Consider the following 6,906-nt stretch of genomic DNA (forward strand, 5'->3'; position numbering starts at 1 on the left):
GTGAGGATGAACTTTTCTCTTTTTATTATTATCATTTTTGTTTTACACTTAGATGCAGTCTAGATGCCCTAGGGCCTCTTCTGTCATTCAAGAGAGTTAATACAGGGAGAGAGGGGTTGTTAGAACTGCAGGTACCTCCACCCAGTTGTCTCTATCTCTGCCTCTTTTACCAGGTAGTGCTCAGAACTCAAAACGACTTTTTGACACAAAGTTTTTCCATGGTTGGGCTGGCCAGACTAGTTTCTGATCCCCAGTTGTGTTCTCTCTGTGGGGATCAAGAGAGACATGGGTCCTCTGTATACTGCGACAGCACTGCTGGGATGGTGGCACTGTGGGGGAGGCAGGGACTGCCAGGTGCTCCTCTCAATCGCCCCTCACCTGACAAAAACTGATGTGCACTCAGAACTCAAATACTTTCCTGTTTTATTAAATCAATTTATGATACCTCCCTGCTTAAGTCCCCTGTTGGTTTCCCATTTAAAATGTTTGAGTCTCTCAAGAACTGTAGAGGAGTAAACAATTTTCTGTTTACCCTGCATGAATTGTTAGTTGGGATTAGCCCCGGTAATAAAAGGCAGATTATTAAAAGAAAACCAAGCATCAGTTTAATGAGATGTATGCCTTGTGAAAGAAAACATAATCCGGGAACCCCAAACTCACTATGCCAAAGGGAAAGTTCAGCTTGGGAACTGTTGACAAAAATATTTTACAAAAACTCTGTAAAATATTTTAAGATGGTTTATTCTTGAGCCAAACTTGAAGACTTAAACTCAAGTATGTCCATCCTAAGGAAGTACTGAGACTGATTGCTCACTGTGACCAAATTAGTGGTTTTGTTTTATATACTTTAGGAGAATTTATGAGAAATAATAAATCAATACATGTGATATTTTCATTGGTTTGGCCCAGGACATTTCTAAGTGAAGGCTTGCAGGTCATAGGCAGATTCAAAGATCTCTTGACTAGTAATTTTGCAGTTCTTATCTAAGGTTTTGGGAAATGAGTAGAAGAGAAGCTTTGTTGAGACAAGAGGGTGGAAAACTCCAGGTCTATTGTTCGGTAGATGAAGTTAAGATATTTTGCTGAGATAAAGGACAGAAAGACTCTAGGTTTGTTGATATGTAGATGAAGTCCTATATGTGACAGACTTCAGAGAGGATAGAGGATTGTCTTATAAGGCTCCCTGGGAGTCTGGTAATTCATAAGAGATGGCTTTTCAGGGCCATAAGATACTCTGATTTTCTTCTTTGTTTGTTATGCGATGTTATGCCAGAGTCAGGTTGGAAAACAACAGGGTAATAAAAATCCTATTTGGTGAGTCGTTATCAGGCAGTGACTCTCCATGCCTTTTATTTATTTTTATTTTTAATTTTTTTTAGGTTGGAGTCTTACTTGCCGAGGCTGGAGTGCAAAGGCACGCTGCTCACAGCCACCACAGCCTTGACCTGCTGGGCTCAGGTGATCCTTCTGCCTCAGTCTTCCAAGTAGCTGGAACTACAGGTGCATGCTACCACACTTGGCTTATTTTTTATTTATTTATTGTAGAGATGAGGTCTCACCAAGTTGCCCAGGCTGGTCTTGAACCCCTCGGCTCAGGCAATCCTCTTACCTCGGTCTCCCAAAGTGCTGGGATTACAGACTGAGCCACTGTGCCCGGCCAGCTCCAAGCCTTTTAGTTAGGAATTTGAGTAAGAGAAAAAGTTTTAGGTTAGTCCTCAGAATGGAGTCACACACACACCTGCCCTTTTTTGTTCCCAGATAGATAGCTACAAGAATAGAAGGCCACGTACCTCCCCAGATAAACTCCTTCACAAATGGCTCACAAGGAAATTCTTTGTGGGCCCCAAAGCTTTCAGAATACATATCCCTCCTGTGGACTGGCCCTAAAGCAGAGTTCCCTTGAATCTATTGGCAATGTAAATTAACAGTTTACCTTTAAAGGTACAGGTCAAGGACAAGACTAGACATCATCCCTCTGCCCACCTCGAGACAAATGTGTAGTTGATATCTCTTACACTTTATCTTCCCACATGTTTACTTTATCTTATGTGAAAGTAGATTTACTGAACTAAAGACAAATGCAGAACAGACTGTTTTTCTACCATCTTTTCACAGAGGGCTAATCAAAGCCTTCACAAGAATGGAAGCACTTGCCTCATTGCCTACTCTCTACCCTTTCTTTTTCTTTTTCCTGCTGTAGTAGGAATGCTTACAGGGAGAGACAGGACACTGAGGCTACTTTGCTAGGAAACAGCATTTATTTGTGCCGGCACTGGCCTAGCAGATTGACATCCGAAGGCTAAGACCGAAACGCAGTGAGGCATTGCCTTATATATCATTTCTTTACATTGTAACCTCTTTGTCTCCCTTATAAGGTTATAGTTGGCATTATTCATTTAATTGGATATTCTATAGCTTGAGGCTGCAGTAAGCATTGCATGTTACACTTATTTCATTGGTTTTACTTATTTCATTTGCATGTCCTATTTGTTGATTGACTTACAAGATCATTATCCTGATTGGATTCCACCAAAAGTTTGAACATGTAGCCTGCCCAAGTGCAAAACCCTAGAAAAAAGTAGCACAAAGAACCAGGAAGTAACTTATATGAAAACAAGTAACATATTTTCTTTTTCCTGACTTTTGTCTCTGTATTTTTACTTTTGCAGAGGGACTCCTGACTTACTGCTTCCTCTTTAGATACTGCAGTCCTTAAAACTCACTTTGGAAAAAGGTTCCCAGGATCACAGCTACTGCTGTGATTTGTATTTTTTTCCTGGGTGCATCCTTAATATTGGCAAAATAAACCTCTAAATAGATTGAGATCCATCTCAGTCACTTTTTGGTTTATAATTGCATGTATACATGCAGATACTCAGGGAAAAGTGAGTAAATCTCTAGAGTGGATCTCAAAGAAATGACTTTGAAATTAAAAAAATAAGTTTGTTATTCAGTTGTGAGAAAAAAATCAGTCAGGAAAAGCTTGGTAAACAAAACCAAGGTTTATTATGCAGATTTATGTTGATAATTTCTCTACTGATCAGCTTTTCTAGTGATTTAAATTAATCCTTCTCTTCCTGCGCAGACACCTCTACAAATGGATTTCCTTTACAGATGTGCATTTATCTTACAAAGGGTAACTTCTACTCTGCTTTCAGAGCTTTTTTTCCCTGTCTTCTGTTTCTCAAAATAATTGGCTTAAAATAATACTTATGCCAAAGAAGCATAATTAAAGTGACATATTCTGATTTTCTAGTCATATTGGGATGACCTGTCCTGAGCTTCATCAATATGGTATAACTATTTTATAATAATAACATGTGTTGTGTGTAATATATTTATAAAACAACAAAAACATTACAATACATATGAATGAAAGCGTAAATCTGATCAATAACAAGCTCAGTCACAACTAGATATTTAAAAGTAACACAAAAACTTGGTAGTCTGCATATGTTAAGAGTTTTGAGATAAAGGTCTAGAATTATAATGAATTCAGAAAAGAGATGTGGGGAAAAATCCCCAAATTTGAGAATGAAATCCAAACTCCAAATGAGTCTTCTTGGCTCTAAATTTTAGAGAAAACAAAATAACTGCTTCCCCAACCCCTTTTAAAGTGTCTCTCATATTGCAGAATGCTGTTTTATAGCCTCTTCAAGGCCGCCCTCAATTTCCCCATCATAAGAAATAATTATGATACATGGGAAATGTAAAAAGTAGCTGTGTGGATAATTTCCAGCTGTTTTCAAAGGATGATCCTTTGTTGACTAGAATGATAATTAAGTGAGCTTGTCCGCATAAGCCTAGAGAACTGAATTGTGCTAGTGAGTAAAGTGTAGAATGTTGGTGGTGATGGAGCTGAGGGCACATTACCCCAAAGTATGAGACCTCAGCATCTGAGAAAACAGTGAAGGCAAGAGTTCTTCCTGACCTTCCTCTTGCCTTCTCTGAGGCAGGCTATGAAAGAATTCTCTGCCCTGCCTCTGATAAGACCTTCATTTTGAAGTACCCTCTCTATACTTGGAGGAAAGAAACAGCCCATGACTGAAGACACAGGGACATAGAACGAAAAGACCTTGCCTTGTTCCCCCAGTTATTACCATTAGATCACACCCCTCTCGTCCAACTGTTCTTCTCCATGACTATCTGCCTCTTCATCAAACAACATGAAAAAACATAGTTTTCCTGTTTATTTTCTTGGGTTGTTTTTTTGGTCTTCATTTCTGAAGGCTCCCATGTCATGGAAAAGTTATGTTAAATAGATATGTATGCTTTTCTCTTGTTGATCTGTCTTGTTATAGGGGTGTCTCCTATAAGCCTTGCCATGGGTGAGAACTCTTCTCTCTCCTGCAGTGGAGAAAGGATGGGGGAGACAGTTAGTGTGGATCCAAAGGATGGCACAGCTCTTGGGGGAAAAGGGTTGACAAGAGGATGAGGGTGACAAGTAGTCAAAGAGGAACTTTGAGAGGAAGCAGAGATATCTAATGAGGATTTTTTAAAATGAAGCTTTGCCTTTTGGTATCAGCTATATTCCTTTGTCTTCTCACAGAAATTTTGAATTATTTGCTCATGTTTCATAGAATTGAATTTACTTTTGGGGAATAACTGAGTCCTGCTTTAAAATGGGGGAAAAAAGAATATTCCAACAGGATTAATTCACTTTATTTTTTTTAAGCCCAATGTACTCCATATTCAAATCTGAGAGTGTGTATGTATGCGCACACTCGCATGTGCATGCATGGGGAGGAGTGCTAGGAGAATGTGGAGATCTTGTGGTATCACCTTTCCTCCTTTATTGCCATAGATGTCTCTATTTTCAGATCTTGGTGACCTAACAACTATAAATAGCTAAGGAGAGAGTGGAAATAAATATTTGTAAGATTTTAGGCATTGTGGACCATCATACACTAGGAACAAAAGCTTTTCCTGGTGCAACCTATTTGGAATCTGGTCTTAGAATCAGTGCCAGGATATCTAAGAGGCAGTGGAATGTGTGGCTCTTGACAAGAGTTAGAGTGAGGGCAAAAGACTAGAACTTGATTGGAAGTCTTAAAAATAGAAGTGAGGATTATGACACAGAGAAAACAGTTTACAGAAGAATGAGCATATGGACAATGCCCTCAGGGTATGTGACTTGGTCCTGGTGGGAAGGCTCTGATCGGAAAAATGCCCCCTCCATGTGCTGGCTGACATTTGAGGTTCCACTTCTTGGTCTTTATCTGTCTTGTTAGAGTAAGCTGTTGCCGCTCCTGCTTCCCTCCTGTGGTATGAACACAGCGTCTGACATAGTAGTTGCTAGTCTGATAAAATTCAGATAACCTAGGGATGGGGATGCCAGATGAAATACAAATATTTCATGGGTTATACTGACACTAAAAAAGTATTCCTTGTTTATCCGAAATTTAAATTTAACTGCGTGCCCTGTATTTTCACTTGTTAAATCTGATGGCCCTATCTACAAAGGCTCAATAATGTGAGATGTCATTTAAAACTGAGTGTAAATTAAGTTGCCAGATTGTTTTCCTTTGAAAAGGAAATATTAGCTGGGCTCGGTGGCTCAGCCTGTAATCCTTTGGGAGGCCGAGGTGAGTGGATTGCCTGAGCTCGTGGGTTAGAGACCCACCTGGGCAACTTGGTGAGACCTCATCTCTACAATAAATCAAAAATTAGCCGGGCATGGTTGCGCGTGCCTGTAGTTCCAGCTACTTGGAAGTTGAGGCAGAAGGATCGCTGGAGCCCAGCAGGTCAAGGCTGCGGTGACCGGGAGCGGCCACTGCACTCCAGTCTGGGTGACAGAGTGAGACTCCAACTCAAAAAAAAAAAAAAGAAAAAAAAGAAAAGGAAATATTAGGGAAGGGGATATTTTGTTCTCACTTTTATTTTGCCCAGTGGGCCAAGTGTGGGCAAAAGAAAAGTGAGAACAACGGTCTACAGGAAAAGCCACTATGGGGAAAGCGCAGAGATAGATAACACTGAGCGGGAGCTGTTCAAGGCTGTGGTGGTGAAGATGTGTGTGGGTTGACAGAAAGTGTCTGTGACAAGGTGAACCGCATGAGCTGAGGCAAAGAGGTGAGAGTCATGTTGTGAGTTTAGGAAGCAGGACCAATCCAGCACTATGCGAGTGTTAAGAGGGAGGAGGGGAGAGGAGAAAATGAGGAAGACTGGGTCCCAATCTTGGAGGCCCTCATTTGCTATCGAGCTTGGGCATGATCCAAAAGATGATGAGAAGTTTTTGAAAGGTTTTCAGAAGGGACATGTTGTGGCCAGACTTGCAGCAGAAGGAAGACAGATAGGGATGGCATCACAAAAACCTGTGGTCATCTCCTTTCAGGTCTAAGCAGAAACCTTGGTGATACATTCTGAAACACAAGTCACATAAGTTAGACTTTCATGATTCCATTATTCTTCCCTTTTTCATGCATGGGGTGAAGTATCCTGATACTATAGTTCTGGGGAGCTTTGGCCTCAGATGTTTATCCACAGACTGAGCACTGTGAGTTTACTGTTTGTCCACAATTCTGTCTCAACTTTTTGTTAGGATATGCACGACTGTTTATTCTGATAAAGTGCATTCTAGTGAGCACATAACTCTGGCAGCCCTCTCTGGTAGTAGCACAATAAATATTGTTATATAATGCAAAAACATCATCTGAACACAGAGAGTGGTAGTGTGACACATAGGACAAAGCAGTGCCATTGAGAAAGCAGGAAAATAATTTGTAGTTGAGACTGATGACCCCCCTTTTTTTTGAGTTGGGGTCTCACCCAGGTTGGAATAGAGTAGCACGATCATGGCTCACTGCAGCTTCAACTTCCTGGATTCAAGTGATCCTCCTACCTTAGCCTCCTGAGTAACTGGGACTATAGCTGCATGCCACCATGCCCAGATTTTTTTTTTTTTTTTTT

This window comes from Carlito syrichta, unplaced genomic scaffold (assembly GCF_000164805.1).
Source record: "Carlito syrichta isolate Samal-C Ts95f unplaced genomic scaffold, Tarsius_syrichta-2.0.1 Scaffold305295, whole genome shotgun sequence".
NCBI classification, from domain to species: Eukaryota; Metazoa; Chordata; class Mammalia; order Primates; family Tarsiidae; genus Carlito; species Carlito syrichta.